Source organism: Elephantulus edwardii, unplaced genomic scaffold (assembly GCF_000299155.1).
Source record: "Elephantulus edwardii isolate Elephantulus edwardi_28Jun2011 unplaced genomic scaffold, EleEdw1.0 scaffold00307, whole genome shotgun sequence".
Lineage (NCBI taxonomy): Eukaryota > Metazoa > Chordata > Mammalia > Macroscelidea > Macroscelididae > Elephantulus > Elephantulus edwardii.
Window position 1 is genome coordinate 215,706 of NW_006400057.1, and position 14,693 is coordinate 230,398.

A 14,693-nucleotide genomic window follows, 5' to 3' on the forward strand; every position below is an offset into this window, starting at 1 on the left:
TTGTGACATTGTTTGAGAAAAGCAATAGGTGATGGCAAATTAGAATAAATGTTTTCAATCATTCCACCTGGAAAAACGCCTTTGGGCCATGTCCAAGACACAGACTGGGTCTTCTGAGATATTTTCCTTTCTCTATGGCTGTATAGCAAATTCCTCATTTTTAAAATGCGAACATTTTGTTTTAGCAAATTAGAGGTGTTGTGCAGGGCATAGATGACTATAGAAGGTTTATATCTTCTGTGTACTGAAGTCATTACCTGGTAACGGAAAACGGTGTTTGAGTCTATTTTTGCGGGGTAAGGGGTGGGGATGGGGAGAATGAAACTTGAATCAGTGGCCATCTGGCCCAGATTTGCCTGATTTCCTGTGCATCGCCCTTTGTTTCAGCCAGACAATGGATTGTTCCTTTTACAGATAAGGGTTCTGTTGCGATGACTTTGTGCTGAATCAGCAGGTTTGTTTATGATTGTCAGCATGGCTTCATAGCGAGGTGTTTTCTGCTGTTCTGAGGTTCTACTATTCTTAATCTTTATCTTCCTTCATCTATTACAGAAATATTTTCATGATTCTTTTCTGTAATCTGGTAGGGTGATGGGATTGCAGGCAAATCCAGTGAAATCATGGTGGATGTAGCATTCTGTGAATAATTTTTGGTATCACCTGTTAAAAGTTATATTTTCCTTTAATTGCTGAAATCATTATCTCCTGGATTGTGTTCTTTGCTGGAGGCACTTCTGGTATATCTGAACTTGAATTTTTCCTTTGAACTTTTAATGCTGTAATTGTGCTCTCCTAAATCTAGTTTAGGTTTTTATGATATGGCTGTGTCAACCGTAAGTTTTCTGTGGCATCTGTTGTCATGTGTCTGTAAATGATGTCTTAGGGTTGTTAGAGTTGCTGTCCTTACTTTAAAAGCTTTGCAATCATGAACACACATTGATTCCCCTCTTCCTCTGCCGTTTTCTTTAAAGGTTATTGACTAGCAGGAGGGATCTTTGGCAGCCTTCAGTTTTTGTAAATTATCTCTTAGAAACAATAAACATCAGAGTTTCATTAAATATCATTCCCCCCCCCAACACAAGATCAAACTTAATTCTTATTGTGTAGCCAAGAATTAGAAAATTACTTTTGACTTCTTTCATTTTGACTTCTGAAGTTCGAAGAATATCTTTGGCAGACTTTGAAGTCAACTTTTAGCTTTGCGTACATCTACCTCCTTGCCCGCTTGACTTCATTATAGAAGTTTTCAACAGGCAACTGTTTTTGAAATCACTTATAAATTTAAAAGCATGCATCTGATCATATTGGATTGCTTTGAGACTTAGCCTATAGTCAATTTGTATTGATAGATAAAGGTATGTTCTTTAGGTAGAATGAGGGGCTTGGCTTCTTAATTGTTTGTTCCTTGGGGATCTAATTTGTAGCAGATGGGACCACAGCATACAATTTGCTGTCATCTGATGTAATTAATTTTAAGTCACATGCAGCAAAAATAAATGACAATGAATGGCACAGAATCTTAGTTTGCATCCATATGGGACATTGTCTGTTCATGCATTGTTGGCCCATTTCTCTTGAATCTCTTTAATCCATTTCTTGCTGTGTTTGGGCCTTGGAATCACTCAGATGGTTTGAATGCTTATTTAATTTAACGACTACTTTGGTTTGGAAGACATGGATAGAATATTCAGATTTAGAGAACTGGTTGGTTCAATATTAGAATAGTGTGAACTTGAAGGCGTTAATAACAACAGCACGCAGCCAAATTAGACTTTATTTTTCTTTAGCCAAAGACTAGTTCAGGAAACTAGTTGGAGGTAGAGGCGAAGGTCTTATCCTCTTTCTCCCCTCCCCCCACCCGCTCACCCTTCACCCTCCAGCCTCTGACTTGCCTTCAAATCTCACTGAAGACTGATAGTCCCTACAGAAGCTTTGCTGCAGATGCCTGTAAAGTTTACACTGCAGAGGGTTGTTTTGTTTGGCATCCCTAATCAGGAGCCAGGCTGGAATTGCTCATAGCTGTCATTCAGGTTTTGTTTCAAAGTCCAAGGACCTGCTGGGAAAAACAAAAAGCTAATGAAAGCTGACTGTATTTAGGCTTCAAATCTGTGGAATCTGAAATGATGTCCTGACAGTGTATTCTTATTCTTCCACATTCTTGCTGTTGCTAAGGTAACAGAATTTTAGAGGCTTTCCATCTTCATTGTCAAGTATTTGTTACACTTATTGTTGTTTTTCAGATTAGAGCAATTCAGATTATCTCCTTTAGAGATGAAGGAAAAAGAGAAAATAATAGAAATAAAATGTTTGAATCAATTAACACTGAATGAAAGAGGAAGATTTTGACTGGTTTTGTTATGCCTTACATTTAAAAATTCCTAACACATATTGCAAATTAGGACAAGCCCAATTTTCCCAAATTGGTATGTTTGTGAAAATCCCATTCCTTAATGTGAAATAGTAATTTGTTACATAATTAGTCACTAAAGAATACATTTATCTTCCTTCTTGAAATAAAAAAAAAAGATGAAATTGAGGTTTGAATTTTTTTGTTTTAAATGGGCAATTTAAGTAGCCTGAGAAGATGAATTGTGATGAACATATTTACCTCAGAAGTTGGTCTTTTAATATTTGTTATTACTGGATTATTTACCTTGTGGGTTAGCATGCATCATTATGAAAAGGCAATTGTTTTTACCTTCAGGGGCCATTTAGGGGTAAATATTACCTATGGTTTGTTAAGTGACAAAATTTCATTCTGTGGAGTCACAGTGATTTTTGAATTGGCTTTAAATTTGAGAGCCTCCAGATCCTCCTCAATAGTGTTGTGAACGTTTTGAATATTCTTGTCATGATGGGGATGCCTTGAAAGAGGACGTAGGTATATTATTCTCCATATAGTGTGCTTTCCTTTGTGTTCATTACCATAATGTTGAGATGATCTAGTGTTCGTCCTAATTTGATCCCAAACAATAAAAGTCTGCATTCCTAGAAATTAAAAACTAATCAATTGTCACTAGCTTATTCCAGCTCACAAGGGCCTCATCAGTGTCATAGTTTTCAATGACTTGGGCTTTTGTTTTGTTTTTTCACTTTGTGTTTTGTACAGTCATTTATATACATTGCAATTTTATAGTTTTGTTTTGAAATTACATCACCAGATTTATTCCATGACACTTCTGAGTAGAGTGGAATCTCTAATTTTTCAGCTAGCAGTTAAGCACATTAATGCTATCTACCTCCAGGGACCTTTCCTAAATAAAGATAAGTTCGGACTTAATTTTTTTTTTCTTTCTAAGAAATAACTAAAAAGAGTAGCAAGTGACTGAAAAGGAAAAACCAAACCAGTAAGGATCTGGAAGAAATGTATAAAAAGATGTCTGACACTCTTTGGTTGAATTTCTGTATTTTCATTTCTGCTGGTTCCCAACCTTGGAATTTTAGCTACTCTCTCCTCCATCTGTTCATTCTTATACTTTTCAGGATCCAGCTCATGTCTTTCTTCATTCATTAAACCTTCGTCAACTGCTGGAATCCAGTTAATAAGAGAGACCGCAGTACTAATGAATCCTGAATTGGTCATAGTATCTAAGGAATTGTGTTCAGTTAAGGCTTCTGCATTTTGGGGATACTGGTCAGGAAAGGGGGGTTGTGGAAGGAGACAATAACATAAAGGGAATACAGACTGTTTAACATAGGCAAATTTAATCAAAAGAATATTTTAGAGTGGACCAGTCTTAAAGGGCTAGAGTGCAGAAGGAATTAGATTTACTCTAATTATCTTTAGAGCAGTGGTTTTCAAATTGTATTCTGCAGAACTGCAGGGATTCTGTGGTGTGCCTTGGGTGGAGGATAAGGGGAGACTAGTTAACATGCTGAGTGTCTCCTTTGTTTCCATCAGAGGAGTTCCCTTCTAATTTCTTTTGGGCTGTTCCCTATTACTTTTTGTTAAAAGAAATATTTAAACATTATACTGTAGTTTTTTTAAAAGTTTATTATTTTTTGTATGTGTACCATCAAATCGGATCTAACTGGTAAAGGAGGAGATTGCCCCTCCTTCTCCAGCAGAGCATCTGGTGAATTAGAACCACATGCCTCTGGGATTGCAGTGTAGCTTCTTGCCACTAGGCCACCAGATCGCCCTTAAACATTACACTGTTCTAAGAAAACCTAGAAAATTACTAAATAATAAATGTAGACTAAGATAGTAATATTCTACAGAATAATATGAAGTAACAATCTGTAGAAAATGTGAAGAACAATGTGACCTCAAGATTGGAGGAAAGCTCATCAAAAACTGGCCCTGTGCAGATGACACAACTTTACTTGCTAAAAGTAAAGAGCTCTTACTGTGACAACACTAAGATAATAAACCAAAACACTAAAAAAAAAAAAAAAAAGTAAAGAGTTCTTGAAGTACTTACTGCAGAAGATTAAAACTATATAGCCTTCAATGTAGATTATGTTTCAACATCAGGAAAACAGAAATTCTCACTGCTGGACCTATAGGCAACATTATGGTAGATTTAAAAAGATTGATGTAGTACAACCACTGTGGAAGGCGGTATGGCACTTTCTCAAAAAGTCGCAAAAAGAAATACCATTTGACCCAGCAATTCCGCTACTGGGAATATACCCTAAAGAAACCATAACTGCCACCCAAGCAGATATATGCACACCCATGTTTATTGTGGCTTTGTTTGCAATAGCAAAGAGCTGGAAACAATTGAAGTGCCCATCAACAAATGAATGGATAGAAATGCTCTGGTATATTCACACAATGGAATACTATGCAGCATTGAAAAACAAGGAACTCATGAAATATTATGCAAAATGGGTGACCCTGGAGGACATTATGCTGAGTCAAATATCTCGGTCACAAAAAGGACAAATATTGCATAGGGCCACTGTTGTAAAACAGGACTGTCATCGGGGTTGAGGGAAGACAGAAAAGGAGGGGAGGAATGATGTAAACTGCATTGAAACAGATGAGGGAGAGAACTGTTTATAAAGGATATATGAATGGGTATTTTTGTCATTACAGAAGTCCAGAGTGAAGGCTGCATAGTGGAGTGGACTTGTGGAGAGATTGCATAACAATGAAAGAGTTTTCCTTTTCAAGGAGAAGAGTGAATTGGGGGAGGGGGTGGGAAGGGGGAAAAGTGCAACAATGAATGACTGGAAATCCTAACTGTAAATTTTCATTAAAGTTAGTAAAAAAAAAAGATTGAGGTAAAAACTGTCACTTCACTTGAATCTACGGTCAACACCTGTGGTGCCATCAGGCAAGAAATCAAAAGACATACTTCAGTGGGAAAATCTGTAGTCAAAGACCATACTCAAAAGTTTTATGGAGTTAGGATGCCTGTTTAAAGACTAAGGTGCACCAGATTGCAAGCCATGTTTTTTTTTAAATTTACTTCCTGTAGCATCTGAAAGTTGGACAGTGACTAAGGATGACAGATGATGAATTGATGCAGAGAAGAGTACCAAATATTCCAGGGACTGCAAAAAGAACAAATATATGTTAGAGAAAGTGCAACTAGGGTGTATCTAAGAGCCAAGGATGGTGAAACTTCATCTCACATACTTTGGGAATGTTGTTAAGAAGGGCTAGTCCTTGGAAGAGACATCATGCTGGAAAATGTAGAGGGTTAGTGAAAGAGAGGAAGACCCCCAACAAAATGGACTGACACAGTAACAATGAACTAAAACATATCAGATCATGAGGGTGATGCAGTATAGATAGGTCAAGGGTCGGATATGTTGTTCATAGAGTTACTATAAGCCGTAGGCAACTCAATGGCACCTAACAACAACAGCAACTTAGAATAATAGGCAAGAAAATATTATTTATTATAGATTATAAATAGATTTTTTTACATTGAGATATAACCCATATTGAAGGCTATTTTCTTTGATCTTCTGCAGCAAGTGCTTCAAGTCCTCTTTACTTTCAGCTAGCAAGATTGGATCATTTGCATAATGCAGGTTATTTATGAGACTTCCTCTGATCCTGATGTCACACTCTTTTTTGTAGAGTCCAAGTTCTCAAATAATTCTCATATTGCACTGGGAAAGTCTGTAGTCAGAGACCTCTCCAAATTACTGAGAAGCAGTGATGTCAGTTTGAGGACTAAGGTCTGTCTGATTCACGCCATAGTTTTTCCAGTCACTTGCTATGCATCTGAGAGCTGGACAGTGAATAAGGATGACAGAAGAATTGATGCCTTTGAGCTGTGGTGTTAAAGAAGACTATAGAATATCCCACAGACTACCAGAAGAACAAAGTGAGTCTTGGAGAAAGTGTAGCCAGAGTGCTCCTTGGAGGCAGAGATGATAAGGCTTTGTCTAACGTACTTTGGCCATGTTGTTGGGAAAGACTGTTCCTTGGAGAGGGACATCATACTTGGAAAGGTGAAGGGTTGGCAAAATAGAGTCAGGCCCTCAGCCAGGTAGATTGACAGTGGCTGCCACAATGGACTGGAGTGTATCAAGAAGTGTGAGGGTGGCACAGAATAGGGCAAGGTTCACATCTTTTGCTGTGAGTCACACTCGACTCGACTGCACCTAACAACAATAACATCATCTTAGAGCATATTGTACTCTAGAACTATTACAGAGTGTATAGATTCTGAATATCCAGTAATAAATATATAAGAATTGTAATCTAACTTAGGATAAATACCTCTAGTGATAATAGGACTGAACACTTAAATAGACTACTTTATTAGATGTCATACCCACAGAATATTAGAAGATCAGTGACTTGTACGAGGATGTTACAAGATTTTTTTTTCCTTATGGGGAGAGATTAAGTTCAATGCACCCTGGTAGCCTTTACACTTTTCAGATTGTTTGTTTTAGCCTACAGTCCAACTGATTTCTTCTCTGATTTTCAGTATGGTCACTTGGCTTATAGCTGTTCTCAGTTAGGTTTTTTTTGGTACAAGGCTTCCCCATTAAATCATGAAGTCCTAGAGAAGAGCATCTGTACTGCTTCTAGATCCTTGAGATTTCAGCCCTTCAGCACAGATGGAAGTGGCTTAGCAAATACCTGCTGATACAAGAAACAACTGCAAGAACTACTTGCTTAGTTGTCTTATACCTTCAGACAATCATTAAAGTGTGATGAGTGAAGGTAGTTGCACAATATTTTTCCCCCTTGCTTTTGGCCTTTTGGGAATAGTAGCAATGACAGGAGCTTTATGATAGGCCTTTCTGCCCCCCCTACCCCCTTTCATTTTGGTCAAGAGACCAAAACCGTATTGCATTCAGAAAAACAAACATGGATCTCTTAGAGCTAAATAGTAGAAAGACTTGAAAGTAGACACCACAAACACCCATTTAATGGAGAGTCTGAGGCACAGTACAATGGTACCGTGAAGATACCCAGGTGTCCAAATGCAGCAAGAATATGTATAAGAGGACTGCATCACTGACACAGATTTCCATTTGAGGTGGTGTTGGGTTTTGTTTGTTTTCTTAACCCCATGATTCATCTGGCCCAGATTTTATGAAAAACTAGAACCAAAGAATATAAATTACAGGAAATTTTTTCATATGCGAGGTTGGGTTCCAGTAGTTGTGGCAGGTGCTTGATGAGTAGAGTGTAAGCCAGAGCGGGCCCTCATTTTACAGGAGTCCGTATGTATTTCCTCCTTTTGTACTGAGTGGAAGAACTCTGGTGACAGAGTGGTTCAAACACTTGGCTGTTAATCAGCAGGTTGGAGGCCTGCACCCACTGGCTCCTCTAAAAGTGACAGATGTGCCAATCTGCTTCTTTATAGACAGACAGCTTGGATACCTTAGACAACAGTTCTCCTCTGCCCTCCAGGGTTGATGTGAGTCCAGATTGACTGCACAATAGTGCATTTTTCTACCTCTTGTAAAAGGGCAAGGTGTCCCCCAGTGTCCAGCACATTGCCTTGACCTCGTAGACACTCAAGAAGTGCTTACTGAGGTGAGTGGAATATTATTTATGGGATTTTTCAGAGCCCCTTTTAAACCAGGACACTCGAGCCTGCAGCTTAGAGAAGGTAACAAATTTCAGAGTAATCTCTCAATTGGACCTTCTCCCAGTTCAAGCTCCCAGGGATAATCTCTAAATTGCACCCCCTTACCCAGTGTCCAGATGAGTTGATGTGGAGAGCTGTGATACTCAGCAGAGGCTCTTGCCCTCTCTTGTCTGGCTGCCCTGGAGTATCATTGCCTGCCTCCTCTCATGCCCCCTTGGACTTTTGCAGGAGGAGAAACTGTCCCACTCTGCTCTCCTCTGAGTGTCTGCTCTCCTTATGGAAGGAGGCAGCATTGTTCTGAGCTAATAGAAACTGCTTAGTGGTGCCCCTTTGGAGTGGCATCTCCCTTTCAAGTACCAAGCCTGCCATCCCTCAGGTACATCTCTGACTGTAGCTGACAATGGCAGTCAACATTGCTTAAAGCCCTACTCTGCTTATACGAAGTCAAGGAGACTTAGGGATGGCAAGTTTTGTAATATCAATGTCTTATAGTTCTAGCCAGTGTGCCTGCCTCATGTGCCGATGCCTTACAGTAGTGGAGGCTTGTGTGTTGCTGTGATGCTGAACACAATTTAGCAAAACTTCCAGACTAAGCTTGCCCAGAGGCCTGGTGATCTACTTCTGAAAATGAACCAGTGAATCACCGTGGTCTGGTCCATAGGTGACAACGGATGGTGCAGGACTGGAGAGTGTTTAGTTCTCGGCATCATCATGAATTGGAGACCAACCAAATCTACCAAAGAATCTGATTGTGAAAATGAAGCTTTCTTCTACTTTCATCTTTCAGCTGCCACAATCTCCTGTGCAGAGATAACATTGTCATCTCCTTTGTCTTCACCGTGATACTCTGTGCATGTACAAGCAGAGAGGTACACATGCCAAACATATCATTCAGTACTTCCACTTAGCTCTATCTCAGAAGTTGCTGAAAACCCTTGTATTAAGTAGTGCCTCTCAGCAGTGGAACAAACTGTCTTGTGAAGGAGCTGAGAAGTATCACAAGAGTGCTCAAGACAAGTTAAAGGATTGGCTCTGAGGAATGGAGAAGGGGTTCATACTCGTGGAGCGGGGGTTTGGAATCAATGGCCTCTGAGGTCTTCCTTTTAGGTTCTGTGATGTGTTTAAGGGCCTTCTATATGCTGAATGCTGTAGGGGATACAAATAAAGAATTTAACATTTTAGTTGAGAAGACAAGATACAGGCCAACATCTATGCCACTTATGTAAAAACAAAAACCACAAGGCAAACTTAGTGATGTCATAAACCATACACAAATAGGTATTGGGCAAGCCAGATATATAGTAAGTACTATGAGTTTGAAAGCAGGAGTGACATCCACTTTGTAAACAACATGTCTCTGGGAACTCTATGAACTTTGATAAATGTTGATGGTTATAGAACAGCTTCAGGCCTTTTGTTCATAGGGTCGCTATGCATTGTGCTCGACTTGAGTGCAATCAATGAGAACAACATGATTTAAGTGGTTTAAGAGTTTAATAGATGGGACTGTGCCTAAGTCTTGAAGAATTCTATTTAGGTTAATAGGTAAAGGGTAGGGTGAGTAGCTTGGCATGGAGGAATGCTGAGTCAATCAGTGATGAGGGTAGAACTTCATGAAAATGGAGAAAAATTGAATGAGGATTGATAGAGATGAAAACATCACCCATCTGGCATTGTGTCCCACTGTGGTGGCTCATATGGTGCTGTGATGCTGGGAGTTATACCATCAATATTCCAGATACCAACAGAGCCACCCCTGGGAAACAGCTTCCCACAGAGGTCCAGACTCAGATTAGGAAGAAAAGCCTGGTGACCTGATTTTTAAAATGAGCCAGTCAAGGAGGGCATTTTTCTCAGTGAACTAACTCAGTCTCATAAGGACAAATACAGCATAGGATAATTATTGTAAAACTAGAAGGATAACTAGGAAAATGTGTATGGGGATTCAGGGGGGAAGGGGTGAGAATAAATTACAGAGTCTCACAATTTGATGGGTCGAGACAGAGGAGGTAAAGGAAATGGAAAATAGTCTGGTAGGGATCTGGAAGGACAGGGTAATGGTGGGAATCGTTCAATAATGATTAATTTTATAAAACATAATGAATGAGAATGATTGTTTGAAACACAATATGAATGAAGGATAGTGTAAAACAAACAAACACAATATTAGCTAGTCAAAACCCTGTGGATTCCCATAGACAGTGTTGGATGGTCTTGGGTTGGAAGGCACCTCAGTGCTCCAACAGTGGAACACGGTGGCACTGGGCTCACGGTGATTCGGAGTGTGTGCAGCTCTGGGCAGCTGCTTGTTCTGTTGACCATGGTGCTTCTGTGAGTTAGAGCCAACTCTGTAGCAACTAACAGTAGTAACGGGATAAAGGGAGGAGGTGTGAATAACAGGCTCACTGAAAGTGTTTAAGCCCTAATGGGAAAGTGTTGTATTTCAGAATGGTGACTCCAAGCTAGTGCATAAACTTGGGCTTGGGGTAATATGAATCTGAATATCAGTGTTGGCACTGAAAGGTAAAGAAAGAAAATGGGAAAATAAAAAAAGACGGATATATGGTTGCCAAGAGAGGAAAATGAGAGATTGATGCCTCCTCAGTTTTCAAGTCCATTTAATTGTGAGAAAACCTGTTCTGTTAATGGAGCTGGAGAAGGCAGAGCAAGTGTCAGGCGAGAAAGGAGAGGAATTTGTTTTAGATTTAGAGACATCCAGATAAAAGTGTGTAGTTGAGAGAACAGGAGTAAATTACTTGAAAATAATTGGAGCCATAGATCACAACATTCCCAGCTTTATACTCTTGGGCTCAACTACCCCCAAAGAGTGTCATTTTATGGCCAAATAGGAGAGACAAGTGAAGATTTCCTCTGGCTTAACTCAGAGCAGATCTAGAGAACTGTAAAAATGAGTGTGCTTTTAGTACCTGATTCTATATACATTATACTTCATGTCTGTATGGTGTATTTTTTTAAATTTTTTTTTCATATTGGCATCCACTTCTGAAATAACTTGCCCCTGGAAACTCTGTGAACTTGGAGAAACGAAAAGTTCTACAAGTGTTCATATTTTTCATTCATAGGGTTGCTATGAGTCATCTACGACTCGATGGCACTTAACAACAACAACGAGAGAGCTCTGTTGGCCTAGTGGATAGAAAGTTATGCTACCAAGCCAAAGTTGGGTGATTTTAATCTATGGCACCCAGGCCTGGTTATACAAGTGTTCAAGTCTTTCGTTCTTAGGGTTCCTATGAGTCGTCTACGACTTGATGGCACTTAACAACAACAACATTGGTTTGCTTACAAAGTTCATATATACTGTGTTTCATAGTATCTTCATTCACATTGCATTTCCTAATGTTGTATTGGTGACTGACATTTGTTCAAGCCCTTGGTTACTGTTTTAGTTTGTTGTTTAATTCTGAAAAAGCATTCTGTTGAACTTCTGGTGAGTTGGCCTTCAAAATACCATTAGGGTCTTTATTGTAATTAATAAGATGTGGTAATTACATTTAAGGAGTTTGAAATTGAGGAACTAATTTCTGTCCTTTTGCACATGCCTCTATTTTAGCAGTATTAACCTCTGTAATAGTTTAAATGAGAAATGATATGATACTGTTGTTGTTGAGTACCATCAAGTTGGGACCGACCCATAGCTGACCCTCCATGAGTTTTCAGAGGCTGTTAGTCACGTGGGAGGAGATTGTCCATCCTTCTGTGAAGCAGCTGGTGGATTTGAACCACGTACCTTTGGGATTGCAGTGCAGTTTCTTACCACTAGGTTTCCAGAGTTCCCTATAATACTGCAAGGTTGGGAGAAGGTTTTGCTTGTCCTGAGGAACTCACAGATTTTCGTTTTCATTGTTAAGACAACGTTGTGATAAAGGATCATTGGATTTTCTTCTGTCTTGGTTCCCAGGAAGGTTAGAGCTAAAATGAATGCTGAGTATGGTATTTATTGGTCAATATATTTTACTTCTCTCTCTTAGACGGGAACTATCTTTTTGTCATTTTATTACATTGTATATATTCCTTCTTGTAAGCTACCATACAATCTGATGGGGAATAAATAATGTACAGTGAAATTCAATTTGTTGTAGCCTTTAAACTATTCCTACAGGACTAAGAACCTGTCCTTTCACCTGGCATAACTCTCAGGTCGTGGCAGGTATTCTAAAAATTCTTTACAAATGTCCAGAAAAGTCAGGGAAAGTTAGAGATGTTATCTTGAAAGAAGAGGCATTTGTGCTTGTCTCTGAGACAGGCAGAGACAGGCTGATAGATTTGCTAGGCAAAGGAATCATGTGAACAGAGATATGGGGTGGAAAAATGTGGACGATGTCCTTGTGGTGGTGAATAATGCATATTGGAGAGGCCTGGAGAGCGTGAATGGAGTGGTAGGGGGTGGCCTGGCCCACTCCTGCTCTTAGGATTATTGTCAGTGGCTACATAGTCTTTTTCTTTGGCTCTTGTCTCTTTATCTAGAGTGAGAGAGACCTCAGAGTCCTCAAAGCAGGGGCCAGAGAGTTCACAGAGGCAGGCGAGGGCACATACCCCACTCTTTCAACCTCCTTTCTCATCTGCCCTTGACTCTCAGTCCTTGACTCTGATTTTCCACTTAAAACAATTTAGCCCTGATGTTATTGTAACCCTGCTTAAAATCAGAGCAGTCCAGAGGTTGTCGAGCCACCTTAATTATTCTTCAGTTTACTCACTCGGAGGCCCTGACTACAAGACACACATACAGACATAGAAAGGAGGCTCCCTCAAGACACAGATTATTTCATGAATTCAAACTGTATGGCTCATATTTGGAAGTAATAAAAAGAAAAGTTTATATTTATATAACAATGTGTATTGAGCACTAAGTGAATTGTGTAATTTCTTTTTTATCATAATCCTTAAGGAAGGATATGTGTATTATTGTCATTTCCATTTTTGCAATGAAAAAAAAAATCCTGAATTGTAATATTTAAGTGGACACAGCAAGTACCAGAACTGGGATTTGATCCCAGGCAAATCTGGCTACAAACCTTGACTTTTTCAGGAGTCCATTCTACTTCCTTAAATGAAGCACATTTTAAGGTATGAGAGAGAAGCTTGTTTTTTGTAGTCAATAAGTGATGGTGAGAAATAAACCACCTTGTTGTTGTTAAGTGCCATCAAGTTGAGAACAACTTATAACGACTCCATGAACAAAATATCTGAACCTTGTTCTGTAACTATCATCGTTTCTCTAGTGTTCATAGAATTTCCAAAGGCATGTTGTTTAGGAAGTGGAATAAAAACACACATCCACACTCCCTCCTCCAAACATATTGCTGTCAAGTTAAGTCTAACTCAGAACACCTCAGGCATATCAGGTAGAACTGTGCTCTGTCAGGTTTTCATTGGCTGGTGTGTTATTGTTGTTGTTTTTTTGGTTTTTGTTTTGTTTTTTTTTCAGAAGTAGGTTATCAGCACTCTTATCTGAGGCATCAGTCTTCTGCATCAGACTTCTGAAACTTTCAGGAGAAGGGCTGTGGCAGGACTGTAGGAGATCAACATTCTTGGCAGGACTAAGCACATTCAGAGCAGAGCAGTTGGCCACCATCTTTGAGCAGGGCCCTGTTGTGTGCTTCCTACAACAAACTGAAAACACAAATGCACTGCTATGGAGTTGGTTCTGACTCATAGAGACCCTTCGTGGGATTTCCAGGGTTGTGGGAGGAGACTGTCCATCTTTCTCACATACAGTGGCTTTGTTGTTGTTGTGTTGTTATGTGCCGTCGAGTCGCTTGCGACTCATAGCAACCCTTTGTGGGGTCAAGATTGGTGGACGATTTATCAACAACCTGCGTTATGCAGATGACACAACCCTGCTTGCTGAAACTGAAGAGGACCTGAAGCACCTGCTGCAGAGTGTCAAGTACTGCAGCCTACAATATGGATTGAGGCTCAATGTCAAGAAGACAAAGATTCTCACCACTGGACCAATTGGCAGCATCAGGATGGATGGTGAAGAGATTGAGATTGTACACAGCTTTAGTTTGCTTGGCTCTGTAGTCAACAGTCTTGGCACCAGCAGCCAGAAAATTAAAAGGCACATTGCCATGGGAAAGTCTGCTGTTAGGGACCTCTCCAAAGTACTGAAGAGCAATGGTGTCTCTCTGGAGACTAAGGTGCATCTGATACAGGCCATGGTCTTCGCAATCACTTGTTATGCATCAAAGAGTTGGACAATGACCAAGGAGGATAGAAGGAGAATTGATGCCTTTGAACTGTGGTGCTGGAGAAGATACAGTGGCTAGTGGCTCCTAATTGCTGCCCAGTGCTCCGCCTCAAGTCGCAGTTACTGAGTGACATACTTAGATACTCAAAATCTTTGGTTGCTATGCAATAAATAGAGCCTTTCTGTTTTGAATTGGTTTAAAACCTTGTCTTAATGTTTGAATAGAAATGTCTCCTTAAATGCCTTCAGATGGGATATATGCTCTTCATTTTGTGGAAGGGTTCACTCTTCCCATTTCCCACATCAGCCCCCAGGTTTTCACATTTGGTGACTCTGCTGTATTAGTTCAGAATGTAGCATCAGCCATGCAGGCTTCTGTTCAAGGCAAAGAGGAGGAGAATGGGAAACCTTTCCCTTAAACTCATGCAGGAGCTTTAGTGATGTAACCCAGAGGGAGTTGA